This window comes from Lissotriton helveticus, chromosome 5_1 (genome assembly GCF_964261635.1).
Source record: "Lissotriton helveticus chromosome 5_1, aLisHel1.1, whole genome shotgun sequence".
In the NCBI taxonomy this organism is placed as follows: domain Eukaryota; kingdom Metazoa; phylum Chordata; class Amphibia; order Caudata; family Salamandridae; genus Lissotriton; species Lissotriton helveticus.
This window is the reverse complement of record NC_136065.1, coordinates 321,417,344-321,433,574: the sequence shown is the minus strand read 5'-3', so window position 1 is coordinate 321,433,574 and position 16,231 is coordinate 321,417,344. Positions and strand designations below refer to the sequence as shown.

Here is a 16,231-nt window from a genome sequence, read left to right as displayed (position 1 = left end):
GGTCCTGTAGTCTGGGGCACCAATCTGCCAAAGTACTGCCGGGAAGTGGGCTGGCGAGGGGTCTGCTGCAGGAAGATGCTCCCTGAATACCTGCATTTTGAAGCGAGAAAGGGAATCAGCTGCATTGTTGAGGATACCTGGGACATGCTTAGCTCTGAAGACCACATTCCATTTTAAGCACTGTAACACAATCTCTTTTATCAGGCGGAGTATGAAGGGGCAGCGTGCTGCCCCCTGTTGATTTATACATTCCACCACTGTCATGTTATCCGACCAAAACACCACTGATTGATTACACAGGTGCTCTGGCCAGACCTTCAAGGCCACCCATATTGGGAAGAGTTCCAGGAAGCCAATATTGGCGGTCAAACCCCACGCTTTCCATTCCTCCGGCCACCGCTGGGCGACCCATTTGGACCCTAGAATGGCGCCGAAGTGCACACCACCAGCAGCGTCAGTCCATAAACCCAACTCTGCTGATGTAGCGGGGGGACCGGGCCACACTATCCTGCCATTAAAATCCTCCAGGAATGCCATCCATATATGCATATCCTGGCGAACCTCAGATGACAGTCTCGTGCGGTGATGCTTCTCGCGTAGACCTCTCATAGCCTGCGCAATGGAGCGTGAAAAAGGGGGTGCCATTTGGATACCCCGCAGCGCAAAATTCAGTTGTCCCACTACTTCCTGTAGCTGTTGCAAGGACACTTTGTCTTTGCGTAGGCATTGACAAAGCGCTGCTCTAAATCTAGACACTTTGTCCCTGGGCAACCTGAAGCATCCCTCCACCGAGTCAATCTCAATACCAAGGAACTCCAAGCAGGTGGACGGGCCGACCGTCTTCCCTGGAGCTAGCGGGACCCCAAAAGCACCATGAGCACGCAAAATTCCTGCAATGCCCAGGCACACTCCTGAGAGCCCGCCGCACCCAAGAAAAGGAAATCATCCAGGTAATGCATGACCTGCTGGTGGCCCGTCGCCTGTCTCATGACCCACTCCAGAAACGAGCTAAACGTCTCGAAGTAGGCACATGAAATGGAACAGCCCATGGGCATGCATTTGTCCATGTAAAACTTGCCCTCGAAATTGAAACCTAGGAGGTGGTGGTCCAAAGGATGAACTGGGAGGAGGCGGAAAGCATATTCTATGTCGGATTTTGCCATCAATGCCCCTGGCCCCAGAGCTCGCAATAAATCAACAGCCTGGTCAAATGAGGCATATTTTACACTACAAATCCCCTCATCAATCGCATCATTCAAGGATGCTCCTCTTGGTGCCGACAGGTTGTGAATCAGTCTAAACTCGCCTCTCTCTTTTTTAGGTACTACCAGCGGGGAACACACAAAATTGGGGACAGGCACCTCTAGGAAGGGGCCCGCTATCCTGCCCAGTGACAGTTCCTTGCTAATCTTTGCCCCCACCACTTCAGGGTTATGCTTTACTGACAATTGGTTCCTGCAACGTGCGCTACCTGTGTACCCCCCCGCCGGGATCCTAAAACCATGTGAGAAACCTTCCTGGAGGAGAGTGGCCGCTGTATGGTCCGGGTATCTATTCAACCATGGGATCATTGCCAAAACGTCTATCGGTGTGGGAGGGCCCGAATCGTCTGCACGATTCTGGCTTCCCCCTCCCCCTCTGACCGTGGTTGCCTTGCTTGGACCTACAAGTTGCCTCGGGGTGGGATGGGTGACCACAGACTGCACATGCATGTCTAAATCTACAGGTGCCCTGGGCCCTTGTGCAGGAGCGCTTATTAAAGTCCCAGCATACCCCTTTTCTCTCCGCGCCCCCCCCCCCTATTCTTCCCCGGGACCTCACTTCCTTGGGTTGACCGAAAGGGCTGTTGCGGTCTGGCGGAGAACACCCTGACTGCATTAGTGGCCTGGGATGGGGCTGTGTCCCCCGAGAACTGCTTATGCCAAGACATCGAATCTACTCTGTCCCATGCCAGTGATGAGTCAAATTCCTTAGCTTTTCTGAAATTCACATCATACTCCTTCCACGCATCCCCAGTGTATTGATCGCTCCACCCCACAATCCTGCTCTGGTAGCAAGCCATTGCCGCCTGCACATTAGGGGGGCGTTCGGCCGTAATAGCCGTAAGGAAGGAAAAGGCCCTGATCCAATTCTTCAATGTCTCGTCTACCCTGAACCTGGAGCACTGTGCCCTCCATTCACTCGGATGCATCCATTCCTTCAATAACTTGGCCTGCTCCATCTCCCTATTGTCTAGTAACAATGAAAACATGTAAACATATTTGCCCGCCCAAATCAACTCTTTAACTGCCTGCGACACATGTTGTGCCAAATTTTCACTCCTGGATGGCACTGAGCCGTCCCCCAAGAGAGGCAGAGCCACCTCCTTACCATTGACGGGCGGCTGAACCGGTAAGCCCTCGTCTCCCTTCGGTTGAGCGGGACTGGAACCTGTAAGTGAAGAAGATGGCAGCGCAATATTCTCAGCCGCAGTTGCGGCTTTAATCTTTTCTACCAATTTCGCCGCTTCTGCTGCATGATCTGATGAGGCAGGAAATACGCCACCCTTTTGCAACCAAGGTAGTAAGGCGGCTATTTGAGATACCAGCTCAACCGGGACCGGGTCCAGGTTGCCCCCTGTCACAACTGGGACCTCAAGTGGCATGTCTGGTGGCACCGGCGCGATAGCCAAGGGAGCAGGGGTTGGCGGCACACTCGGGACTGCCGGCGTTACAACGAGCGGAGGGATAATCCCCGCCGGGGTGGGGGCCGGCGTCATGTCCGGCACCAGCGCCGCGGGCACAGGGCCAACTGGCAGAGGTGCCAGAGGAACCGATACCACAGGTGCGGTTGTATTCGGGACCGGTACTAGAGGCACGAGGGTTGGGGCATTGTACCTTGATTTTTTGGCCTTAGATTTCTTTGGTGGGGTAACAAAATCACCCCTCGGCAAGGGTGCAATTCTCTGCCGCGTGGGCCTGCCTGATGGGCCTGGTGGATCAGCAAACCTCTCATTTATGTGGGCTTCTAATTCATCCACTTTCCCCAGCCTCTTATTAATTTCACCCATCTCCCGCAACATGGCGTGCATCATAACCTCCATGCTAGGCCCTCTTTTACCACCCTTCTGCCCCGGCATGTTTTCACCCCCTGCCCTATACTCCTAGTGTTACAGTTCAGGTGACCGTGTGCTTTGTACCTTCGCCTGCTGGAGGATGTACAGGGGGCTATGAGCACCATGCAACCGTAACCGCAATGCCCCGGCTTGCCCGGTTTGTCAGGGGTGAGTAAACTCTATCGTAGACCCACCCGGCAGCTACCAGAAGCAATGAAATGCAAGCCCCCCGCTCTCCTCTTACCGCTTCACTCCTGCGTCCTCGACAGCCGGTACTGGGTGTGTGGCCACGTCCGCCGTCCCCCCACTCCGAGCTCACCGCGTAGAAGCTGCTATAGCTTAACTTGGGGACATACAATATTGATTGCCTGTAATAGAAAAATTATTAATACCTGGCGATGGCTAACTCAAATAGTTGCTGGGAATCCACAAAAACACACAGGGACCAAAATTAATTTCCCAAAAGGGATGGGGGATTGATCCAACCTTTATAAATCACCCCTCTGTTAAACCTGGTTGTAGCCAACCAAATCCAAATGCCTACACCTGGCTATCCCTTTGGACTACCCCACAGTACATACGTCATAAAACAATTGTCCCTGAACGCAGTGTTCACCTCAGTCACCCCCAGGCGCTGCCTTAATTGCCCCTGCTTTTTTCCCTCCCACAAGAAGAAAGGTCTCCGGGGACGCTTAATCAACCGGACCGCTAAGACAATGAGGCAAAGTCCCGCAACTCACTCCCTACGTGTTAAAATTCCCAGCTTGTATTGTGGCTCGGCCTGCAGATCGCTTCGCGGCCCTACCGATTGACTAACGTATGGTTACTGGCCGCAGGCAGCGCTGTTCGGCCTTGTCTGCACCCCGCCCCGACAATAGACCCGAATTTGAGTTCGCGGAACAACCCGCCGGGGACCGCCTGAAACGACGCCTCCTTCCGTGTCCGGCAGCGCTACTCCGCCTCGTAGGCCCCCCGCCCCGACAAAATACCTTAACTCAGGGGCCACGGAACACGCACGCCGACGTTTCTCCCCGTTACTCCCCGAGCCGACCTCCTCCGAACGTTCGCAAGACGATGGCCACGCAAAGTGAACGCCTCAGGTGCCGCCCTTCGTAGATGCAGTCCGCAACCTGGAAAAGAAAAACGACAAAATTACTGAAAAACAACAAGCCCCGAGCGCGGGGCACCACCGGTGTGGAGGGGGAGCGTCCAGGAAGCAAGGAGTCCCCTGGGCGCTCCCCAACCCTTTATTGACCCCTCAGCCCGCCCCCGCGACCCGGATGTCGCACAATGACATCCAGGTCGGGGAGGGCGCCGGCCAATCGGTGGCAGGGCGCGCCCCTGAGGACACGCCCCACCACCGAGAGGCTTTGTTGGAGGGGGGGGGGGCGGTCGCCGCACCGCCATGCGTGCGGGGGGGGCAATGGCCCCCCTTTTCAAATGGGGCCCTGGGCATTTACCAACTTAGCCCTTGGCTTAAAATGGCTCTGCTTCAGAGACAGATTATGAAGACTTGCACGGTTTGGGCAGGAAGTCCCTGTGCAGCCATGTACATAGTCAGCATGTGCAGTGCAGAGGTGCCTGTTAGGGGCCAGCCTTTGTTTATTAGGTAGCAAGGATGAAGGAACTGCAGCACAGATGGTGTTCTGTACAATACAGATTTAGAATCATATTGTTAACCTTTAGAGATGGCTACAGAGATGCAGTTGGGTTTGGGGATAAGTCTTTACCCCCCTCGACACTCCACCACCCCCCATCCGCTGCCCTGGGCTGGACTGACTGTGGTGATGCTGCTGGTTGGATTGCTCAGTAAAGTATCTGGCTGCTTCTTCATTTCAACTAAAGTAATTTACAGACACAAGCACCCCTGTGCTGTATTCACTCTATGGGCATTGAATATGCCCAGCAATTTTCATTGGTTGTTTCATCGGTCTTCTGAAATTCCTTTGGTTTAATTGGTTAATAGTTTACATTCGTCCTGCCTTTTGGCTGTTTTGTTCCTGCTCTGGAGACTGCCCCTGTTACATGGATCCTTTCACTATCGTCCATATGTTTAGTTTTGAGTGTACTACTTTTTCTTACCGCTCACTTCTCACCACTCACTTGTTAATATTTCAAGCTTTCAAGACAGCTAAAGCTGATTCCTGATGACTTTTTTTAATGCTGACCGTTCGTTTTTGAAATATGTTTCTCTGCTGAGAGTCACATTGCCTGCTACTGCATCATGTTCGTCACCTCATGAACCCGCCCTCTGTCCCTTTGCTATGGAGCACTGCTGCTTTCTGCGGCAGCAGCACCCCTCAATCCTCCAATCTCTAAAGCTGAGGGCTCAGGCACAAAGTTTCTCACATACCTGTTAAGGGTTGTGGTATCCGTGGGTGCAGTATGGCATCAGTTGTTGGGCAGTTCCACATTGCTGAAGGGTGCGCCAATAAGCTTGCACCATTTGTCTGTGTGCTCTCTTCTAGCAGAGGCTCAGAGTTACCCCTCTAGTTTTGTAAGCCTCATCCTCTTGCATTGTTCAACTTAACATTATTTCACCCCTATTGTTTGTTTGTGTTGTCTCCTATGCCCCCACTGCACTGTGTACTCGCCCACAGTCTGTAGGGCCCCTCTATTTGATTTTCTTCCACTCCCCATCATTGTCTCCAGCTGCCATCCACTGTGCTTGTGCACCGCCCCCATTGGGACCCAGGAAGGAGCACACAACCCTGCTACGCCCCGCATATGGTCAGTGATATCTCACAGAAAAGATGGCAGTACCCTCAGGGGAAGTCGTGGCCAGGGGTCTCTTGTGACGTGGTCACTGAGGGCACAGCTGCTTTAAGGGAATGTGTAACGTCTGGCCACATTCCGCTCAAAGGGAATGCACCGAGAAGGATCTTGGGGGGCAAAATGCAATACTCACATGGCTGTCATTTTTCGGGGTGAAACATTTTGTTAGTGCTGTGCAAATGAAATTTGTTGTCCGTCTGGAGTCTGCTTCCATCTCTGCTGCCCTTCCAGATGTTCATCCGGGCTCCCTCACCTCCAATTCTCCCTCGGGGCATGCATGCCTCCCTCGTGGCTTATTTAAGCAGGTCGATGCTCACTTGGCCCTTCACAGCAGTATGCGCTCAGAGCAGAAGGCCTCACACATCCCCACTGTCCACCTGAACTTGTAGGTCAGCATGCACTATTTGAACCTCAGAGACAGGCTGGTTGCTAGCTCACCACTGTGCACTTTACCATTCAGATTCAACTAATGGACCTCGGGCAGGTAGACTGCCAGCTCACCACTGAGGACTTTAACCTTTACATCGGCATGAAATCATTGAAGAACCTCAGGAAAAGGCAGGCTCGCCAGTGTGTACTTGAACAATAATGAACAAGACAAAACACGGCCACCTCATATGTTGGGTATTGGTTCACCTCATAAAAACGTCCTCTCTAGTCTGCTTTTATTGTGCATTAATATCTGGAGGTGGCATATGGCTTTACTGCCCCCACTGTACCACCCATGACCTCATACACATCCTGCATCTACCAGGTTACAACATATCCCCCAGGATAATTTGCTGCATGGCTAAACACTTGTAAGGTCCCAAAGGCAATACCTATTGGCTAGGCCAATGTATGTTCAATTTCTTTGGCCGCGCTCCCTAATTGTTCCGCCACATACCAATCTACAATGATGTACTCAAAGGTGGAGGAGTAAGTCTGAAAGTTGCTGTTTCCACATCACAATCCCATTTACAAAAATCCCCCCAAAAAACAGGAGTGGAACAATAAAATCTTTTCTTGGGTTGTGTGAGTATTATTCATCTTTCCTAGAAGGATTTCCATTGTTAACAGCCTCTTAAAACGTTGTTTTGTAAAGGGGTTACGTTTGATTGAGGTGAGGAGCACAGTACATCGTTTGAGAAAACAAAGAAGATGATTTTAAAAGCCCCGGCACCGAAACCTTTCCAAGAAGGTTTGGCATGCATTATTACTGTTGATGTTAGTTCGATGTGAATTGGTGCTGTCTTAAGTCAGAAATTGAGGGGAAAAGAAAGCACTATTGATTCCTCTTCTAGATATTTGAAGGGGTCTGAATGAAAGTATAGAACAATTGAGCTTGCTGCTTTAGCTTGTGTGTGTCCTACTGAACATTTTGCTTCGTATATTTGGGGCTGTAAGTTTGTACTTTGTACTGATCACAACCCGTTGCAGTATTTGATTGGTGAAAAAGGACTAGGTAGAGCCTCTCCTAGATTGGTGTGCGTTTTATCAAGGTCACAGGTGTGTAATTTTAAAAGTATTCACCTTTCTGACAAAGAGAATGCAAGGGCAGATTTTTCATCCATATTTCCAAGTAAATCTGAGGATTCTCGTTTATCCATTAAGGATGACATGGAATGTGTGACTGGATTTATTGATGGTATCCCAGTGTCAAATGGCATACTTTCTAAAGAAAATTGGTCACAGGAATCTGAAAAGGACAAGTACTTAATTGAAGTAAGGAGGTATGTTGTTAACGAATAGCCAAAGGAGAGTGTTCTAAATAAAGATTTACTAAATGTTCATGATGAATTGAGCATTGAAAATGTGTTAATATTGAAAGGCAATAAATTGATAGTACCAAACGCTTTACGTAAGAAACGTTGGCACATGGAGTAATCAAGAGATAACTTCTATAAAATAAGGATTGAGAGAGCATTATTGGTGACTGTCCATGATTTCTTCACTTACATTTTTCATTGGTTCTTAATTTTTTTTCTAGGAATGCAGACGAAAGTGTTGTGGTTCATGAATCACAATTAATTTCAACAGCGTATCCGCTGACGGCATGGGAGAAACTTCATTGATTTTGTTGGTACGATTGCTGATAACTCTGAAGGTAAGAATTACATAATTGTTTAGTAACTTACCAATCAAAATGGGTTTATCATGCACGGATCAGGACACCAAATGCCAAATCACTTATTAATTTCCTGGAAAATGTGTTTTTTATAGAAGGTTACCTTAAGTTTTTGGTTTTGGATAATGGCATCCAATTTGGTTCATATGAAATTAAACAATTTCTGGCTACTACTGGTATTGGACATATCACTGTGGTTTTGTTTAGTCTGCAGAGTAATGAAATGGTGGTGAGAGTGAACAGAATTATTAAGAATACCCTACAGCTAGCTGTCAGTGCAAAACTGGATGTAGAGGTTGCTTTGAAAAAACATTTTTGGAATTACCAAATAACACCACATTCCACCAAGGGAGTTAGTCCTTATACACTTCTTCGATTCAATGACTCTTTTTTAAAGCTTTCTCCATTGTATATCTGAGATTGCAAGAGGAATGATACAGGGGCGTAACACAAGCCCCCGCAGACCCCGCATTGCAGGGGGGGCCGCGGCTCCGGGGGGCCCCGGCCGGGCCCCTCACGAACGAATACATGATCATCTCATATGCCGCACAGTAGGCTGTTTGATGCGCAGCGTGGGCCCCGGCCGGGGCCCGAGTTTGAAATGGTGGCGGGGGCCCCGGCCTGGGCCCCCTGGGAGTCACTGTCAGTCTTCAAATGGGCAGGCAGGGAAAGAGTCTTCGAAATGGTGCGGAGAGTGAACGAAGTCCGAAATGGTGGGGGGCCCGGGGCCCGTCACGTCACCCCTGTGTGAGTGAGCTGAGCCGCTGCTGTAGTGTCCTGCTAGGACACAGTCTAGTTGTTCTGTGTGTAACCCTATACTAAACACCCACCCACCACAGACGTCACTGAGTCAGGTGACGCTGGTAATAAAAGAGCCAGAGCGCACGTGCTCGTGGCCAGATCTGCTATCCCTGAATGGTGTCCGTGTGTCTCCTTTCCTGTACCATGTGGGCCTAGCGCCCAACACTACATTGGCGACGAGGCCGGTAGTGAAGCCACGCGTGCCACTGCCACATCATCCTGAGAAAAGGGGGAGAGAGCTGCCCGCCTGCAGGGCACCCCCTGTAGCAGGGCGCAGCAGCGCCGAGAAGCCGGTGGGCACGTCGGAGCCCCGCAGCCTGCAACGACCGGGAGGCCCACCGCACCAGCCTTCAAGGACGAGCCGACCGGAGCCCACCCGCGTCGGCCGCCACCATCCAGCGCCACCAGGAAGGGAGCGGACCGCCCAGTGCCCACCTGAGACGGCCGCGAAGCAGAGACCCCCACCGGAGAGGTGCACCGGCCGGACGGAGCCCACCCGCCACGACCGCAGCCCAGGACCTGGCCCGTCGGCCGAAGGTGAGCCGGGAGCGGGATGTGACCCCCCCCCCGGAAGACTGTGCACCGAAGCGGAGCCCACCCGCATGGCCTGCGTAGAACGCGGCCGAAGATAACCTCACAATAAGGCACAGCCAGCGGAGCCTACCCGCGGCCTGCCTGCAGCGCCCCCCTCCCCTGCCGCGTGTGCGAAGTGCGGCGGAGGGGTGAAAGACAGACAATAATGCAGAACCAGCGGAGCCTACCCGCGGCCTGCCTGTGATGCCTCCTGTCCCCCGCCGCGAGGGTGAAAGAACATAAGTTATGCAGGACTCGCGGAGCCTACCCGCGGCCTGCCCGGAGCGCTCCCCGTCCCCGCCGCGTATGTGAATGGTGGCGGCGGGAAAACAATTGAAAGCGGTGCCCACCCGCATGGCCTGCGTACAACGCGGCCGACAACAAAGTACGGCGAGGGTGAATGAACTTTTGAGGCAAGACTCGCGGAGCCCACCCGCGGCCTGCCGTCAGCGCCTCCTGTCACCCACACACGCAGCACTACAAGGCCGACGCTCCTCCCCCACCGGGCCGCGTATGAAATGCGAGGCTGCTGGGGGGAGGAAGGAGAAACTCACCGCACAGGAGACAGTGTGGCCTGCGGCACCAGAACCACCCCTGCGCAGTCTGTGATGATTGAGGCCAGCTGCGAGGGGCACCAAAGAAACGGGTTTGTTTTCCCCTCCCCTCTTTTCACAAAACCCATGCAATAAGCGGAGCCTACCCGCATCAAGAGGACACTCTGCCTGCCGGTAGGTGTAAGTGACTTACCGGTCTTTCCAAATAAGAGCATTCCCTGGAACCGGGGTGGCAGCGAAGCCACGAGAAGCCCAGAAGCTGCCGAGGCCGGGAGGAAGGCGTACAACACTGCCACCCAGTGGTGAAGTTGCGGTAACACACCCGCTAAACAAAGAGGACAGCAGGACAGAGAGACTGATGAGCACGGAGGGTGCTCGGGGACATTACAGGCAGTAGTAGACGTGCACCAAAGTCAGAGCACAAAGAGCTGTTCAATCAGCACCTAAGGCACTGTGTGCTACTGTGTCCCCAGCAAAGGTCATCAGAGAAGAGCCACCCTGCCTGCAGGGGGCTACGTCCCAGGACTTCAGAGCGCAGAGAGTGGCACCGTGCCAGCACTCCGGGACACACACCGCAACGCCATACCAGCGCAGGGACGCGCCGGAAACTCCAAAGACAGTCCCAGGCTACTGTGACCCACGGATGAGCCTTGATCCCTGCAGTCAGCAGTCAACAGCAGCCCCAGCCCCTGGCGTCCAGTCCCTGGGGCTGGTTCGCAGCTCCAGCTCCAGCTCCCTGTGCACTGAGAGTGAGGGACGGTAGAGTGCACAATCAGGGAGGAGGGTATCAGGCGCAACAAGCTACTGCTGGAAGGAAGCAATCCAGCATCACTGCCACCCAGTGGCCAAAAGCACAACCACACCTCCACACACCAAAGAAACAAGCATGGCACAAACCCACGAGGGGTCAATAGCAGCAAGGGGCAACGGACGGAGTAACGCCCCAAGGAACCAAGCGGCAAGTGAGCGGCATGCTGCACCAGGACCCCCCTGCGCAGCTCATGATGACTGAGGCCAGCTTCCCTGAACGCGCACAGCAGGCATACAAAACTGGGTGCAGGTTCTGAATGTGACCGGCGTCTATCTCTGTCCCCTCCACGACACAGACACAAAAGGGCTCCACCTTCAATCGGCACAGCTCCCAAGCCGTGCCTACTGCCCCCAAGTTAAGAGAAGAGAAATGGACACTCACAAGAGGAGAGGCTCTACACCTCGGCAGCTCCAAGTGTACCTCAGGACAACAGACTCCCTGTAGAAGGCACCCAGCGGCGAACCGCCCATACAGCCAAGCAAGTTAGCACCAGCACAAGGAAATCTGTCCAAGCACAAGGACACAGCCACGCCCGAATGACGCCACGTCAATATGCAACCTCCTGAACACATCAGGAGACCACACAAGAACAAACAAGCCCAAGTAAGCACAAGAGACAGCCTACAGAGGTAAAGCAAGCAGCTGCACCAAGAGGCCTCTGACTGTGCAACGCCCCAAGGAAAGCATCCAATCTCACGCAGCAAGTAAGTGCGCAACCACGCAGAAGACACCCACACACACCAGCAAAGGGTCTGCAGATGCCACCTCCAGCGCGACGTGGGAAAGAGGCACGAACGCCTCACCAAGCATCCCAGCACTGACAGGACGTCTGGAAGAAAACGCCTGCCAAGCACTGGAAGAACGTCCAGGGAAAACGACTGCCAAGATCGAACGACGGAGAGAGCAGCGACGCCTTGTGGCCACAGGTGTTCACCGCAGCATCAACCTCCCGCCAACGGTCCAAAGCAGCAAGTCCCTGACAACAGCCAAAGCAGCAAGTACCCAACGACTCGCAACAAGCGCCCAAGAATTCCACACCCGCACGACAGGACTGCGCAGCACTGCGCCAGAACGTGCCAGGAATCAAGAGCGCCAAAGTGACGCTACACAGCGACACGCCAACGCCACAGGACCACACACAAAGGTCCCCAACAGAGACAGCAATGTCTTGCAGCAACCGGAGCGCCATCGTCAGCACGCATGGCAGCATGCACCAGAGTTGCACCAGGAGCGGTGACGCAACCCTCCTCCGCGCAGACAAAGCGCGCCAACGCCAAAGCACCGTGACGGTGAATAGCGACCACAAAGAAAATAGCACAGCATGACAACTCATGCCCAAGATGAAAACTGACCAAGAAGAAAAGGAAGATGCGACGACAGGTCTAGTCACCAAGCCAAGTAAAGACAGTGTCCTAACACCTGGACAAGACCACGGGGACGACATGTAGAGGGCCCGCTACATGGAGAATCCTGGTTAGCATGAGAAAGCAAGAAAGAAGACCGGACCGCGTCGAGGAAGTGAACGAAGAGGAAGAATGGAGAATCACATCACTCCACAGAGGAGGAGAGAGAACTACAGCACACAGGAACATCGGTGCTGTCCAAGGAGCATCGTAACAATCAGCACACAGGAACATCGGTGCTGTCCAAGGAACGTCGCAACATCCGTGTGGATCCCAGTAATCCCTACAACCTGCATTCGAAGAGACCAACCACTGATGAACTGCATGGGTGCCCCGTGAACCTGAAGCTTACCGAAGCAGAGCATACCCGAGCACTAGACAATCCACCCTTGTGGACTACACAAGACTCGACTGTGGCCATGTCCGAAGTTCGGCAGCGACCCGTACAGCCCACGCGATCAAGTGGCGGTCCAGGGGACAAGGGCCTCGGCCGCATATCCTGTGAGAGAGGAATCCGGATGGGAGAGGTGCAGCAGCGGCAGCTCCACGACAGGCGACAGGAAGCATGAAGGCCCCAGGTAATCACCTGGCACCGAGAAACGGTCTGTTGAAGACACTGAACCCATGTCCTAACGGCAAGACCATCCTGGCGGATGACATCAACAACCCCGAGGACATCATGAGAGACTTGGCGGTGAGTCCGTTGGCAGTTCGGCAGCGACGCCTTTGCGCGGCTCATGCGAAGCCCGCACGGCCCACCCGGTCCCGTCGTGTCCGGCAAGAGGGTCCTCCCAGCGTCTCTAGTGAGAGAAGAGTCCAAGCAGGAGAGGCCAGTCTTCGAGGCTCCAGTGAGAGAGGAGTCTGGCAAGGAAGGCAAGTCGGAAGTTACTTGGCCGGACGGAGATGTGAAGGCATCAAGATCAGCAAATCCAAAGAAAGACCCCTCGTGACATAGTCGTCTCCTACACCCAACAAGCGTTGTCATCCACTGGACTAGGAACACCTGCGAGACCCCTCAAGGGTCACACCCTTTCTGCTCCCAAAGTGAGAACACTGTATATAAGCGTCAACACAGCAAGACAAGGATGATCTGAAGTACACCGCCGAGGTAAAGCTCATCTGACTGACTTTGTAGTCCTGGAACTTCCAACATTCTCCCAGCTGATCGCCTGAAGAAGATCTGTTGGGGCTATCAACTGTTATTGTTCTGTTTTCTTACAGGTTGGACATTCGCTTTTCCTTTCATTAAAGTTGGGGAGGAATGTAGTGTCCTGCTAGGACACAGTCTAGTTGTTCTGTGTGTAACCCTATACTAAACACCCACCCACCACAGACGTCACTGAGTCAGGTGACGCTGGTAATAAAAGAGCCAGAGCGCACGTGCTCGTGGCCAGATCTGCTATCCCTGAATGGTGTCCGTGTGTCTCCTTTCCTGTACCATGTGGGCCTAGCGCCCAACACTACAGCTGCCGAGCCCGAGGCACACACTAGTTGTTGTGTGTGGGCCCCGGACTGGGCGTGATGATGTTACAAGAAATTTAATTTCAGAATAGATCAATCAGCAGCACTGCAGCACAGGTATGTCAGTGCACACACACAGACATCTTGGCAGTGCTGCCAGGTGCCTGCTCTGTCTGATTGCAGGCACCCCGGGCACTCTGATGCAATTATAAATGGTGCCGGGGCCCGGCGGCCGCCCCTGAGGCCTGAGCAGTTTATTTTTGGATCGATGAATTGGCGGCAGGACAGGGTGGGATGCACGCGGGCGCGGTGCGCACACACTTGTTTACTCCTTCCAGTCCTGACTTTCACTTTCAATTCCGCCGCGTATGCGCGTGGGGTGCGGGGGCAGGGCTGGCTGGTGAGTGGTGACCAATTGCCTCATTGCATTTGTCGGCACAGCACATGCGCAAACGCCGGCCTCGCAAACACAAGGTGTGGCATCAGGGGCACGCATAGCCCAATCCATAGTTAAGAAGAGAAGACAAACTGACAAAGCCAGGCCCGCCGCCCACGCTCAGACAGGACTGTCCGAACAGTAAGTCCGTCAAGTTCCGGCAGGGCCTTTATAATTTAAATTGCCCGGCCCCTGTCCTGGCTAGCCTTGCGCTCTCTGGGTGTGCCCTGGGGGTGCGCCGCATCACACAGGATGGGGTGTGCTAGACTCTAGCAGCTAGAGGGCATAGGGCGAACGGGGCAGCGGTGGGCACAGGGGGGGGGGAATGTGGGAGCACAAGTGGGGTATATGGGCGTCTGTGTGTGAGGTGGTAGCGGCCCATAAGAGGAGAACGTTTCTTCGTGAGGTAAAATGTGGAGGGGAGTGGAAGGCAGGAGGTGGGTGTGTGAACTGCAAGGTTACCAAGGTATCATCATTCCAAAGGACCAGGGCAGGGTTGGTAATAGGGAGATGGTCAGGTGAGTGGCACTGGTGCAGCCGCGCAGCATTGGATGTCACTCTGTGCGGGTAAGGAGGTTGTGAGGTGGAACGCTTGCATTCATTAGGAGGACGTCAATTTAGCAGATTCCAAAACGCATTGGTAGAAAAACAAACATCAGCAGGCCCTTTTGCAAAGCAAAATGGTGGAATTTAGCAGACAGAGTATAACGTGCACTCCATAATATATATTTTATAGCATTATTTATTTAAATGTTGCTCGTTTTCGGGTACTGGTGCTTTGAACTTGGAGACCAGAGGGGTGCGTGGCACTCAGACGTGCTGTGTCGTCACCACGACGCGCGGCGTGTACCCATGAAGAAGTGTAAGTTCCGGTGTCCGTGAATGAAGTACAGCAGGGTATGTGTCCATGGGACCCCAGAGATTCAAGGTAGATGGTCATGGGGGCAGAATGGTGTCATGAGGGTAGAATGGTGTGCTATCCATTCCGAGGTTGGGTCTTGGGTGTACTAAAAGGAATGTGGGTGTTGAGGGGGTGTGGGTGTCAGTCGGTCACAGTTAACTGGTTGTTGTGTGTGGGCCCCGGACGGGGCGTGATGATGATAAGTATACTCAAGAATTTCAGAATAGAATCAGCGCAGCACAGGTCTGTCAGTGCACACGTCACCACAGACCTCTTGGCAGTGCTGCCAGGTGCCTCTATGGTAGTGACGTCACCGAAGTAGGGCTGGTGGACTTTTATGGCATTGATAAAGCGCTCTGCTGGTATAAGCTTCAGACATCCATTATTCATAGCGCTTGCTGCCACAGGTGGGCGGCTTTGTAGCGCTTGAAGGGGTGCGCGCTCCTAACCCCTCCAAGGCAGCATAGTTGTTAGGCTATCACATGCACTATGACATCTATCCTGTGTAAGGTAACCGCATGCTGGGATTTTTGGGATGGGGGCATACCTAGGACGAGCAAACCAAAACTACAAGTCCTAGTATCCACGTTTTCTTCTGACAGGACTGCTGGAAGGAGTCACGTGAGCCTGTGGCAGGAGTGTGCTTCCATACAGCGGAGACACAGACTCCTCCTGAACCTGGGGGCGCTCCTATTGCAAACAAGCATTTACAATGCAATGGTTTTGCCTTTGTTAAAGTTAGAGCTATTGGCATTGCTCTTGACACTCTGAAGCTCCACTCTGAAGCTCCACTCTGAAGCTCCACTCTGAAGCTCCACTCTGAAGCTCCACTCTGAAGCTCCACTCTGCACTCTGAAGCTCCACTCTGCACTCTGAAGCTGCACTCTGAAGCTCCACTCTGCACTCTGAAGCTGCACTCTGAAGCTCCACTCTGAAGCTCCACTCTGAAGCTCCACTCTGAAGCTCCACTCTGAAGCTCCACTCTGAAGCTCCACTCTGCACTCTGAAGCTCCACTCTGCACTCTGAATCTGCACTCTGAAGCTCCACTCTGCACTCTGAAGCTCCACTCTGAATCTGCACTCTGAAGCTCCACTCTGCACTCTGAAGCTCCACTCTGAATCTGCACTCTGAAGCTCCACTCTGCACTCTGAAGCTCCACTCTGAATCTGCACTCTGAAGCTCCACTCTGAAGCTCCACTCTGAAGCTCCACTCTGATGCTCCACTCTGATGCTCCACTCTGAAGCTCCACTCTGAAGCTCCACTCTGAAGCTCCACTCTGCACTCTGAAGCTCCACTCTGAAGCTCCACTCTGC

The 16,231-nt window shown here is 53.2% G+C and overlaps 1 long non-coding RNA gene across 3 annotated transcripts in view; it reads left to right on the top strand.

The window, feature by feature from the left end:
• Positions 1 to 16,231, top strand: part of LOC144753133 (uncharacterized) — a 65,035-nt gene that overhangs the window by 18,566 nt on the left and 30,238 nt on the right. For all 3 annotated transcript variants that reach the window (XR_013594216.1, XR_013594217.1, XR_013594215.1), the window contains exon 2: positions 7,839 to 7,955. This is a non-coding gene — a long non-coding RNA (uncharacterized LOC144753133). The remainder of the gene's footprint in view (positions 1 to 7,838; positions 7,956 to 16,231) is intronic.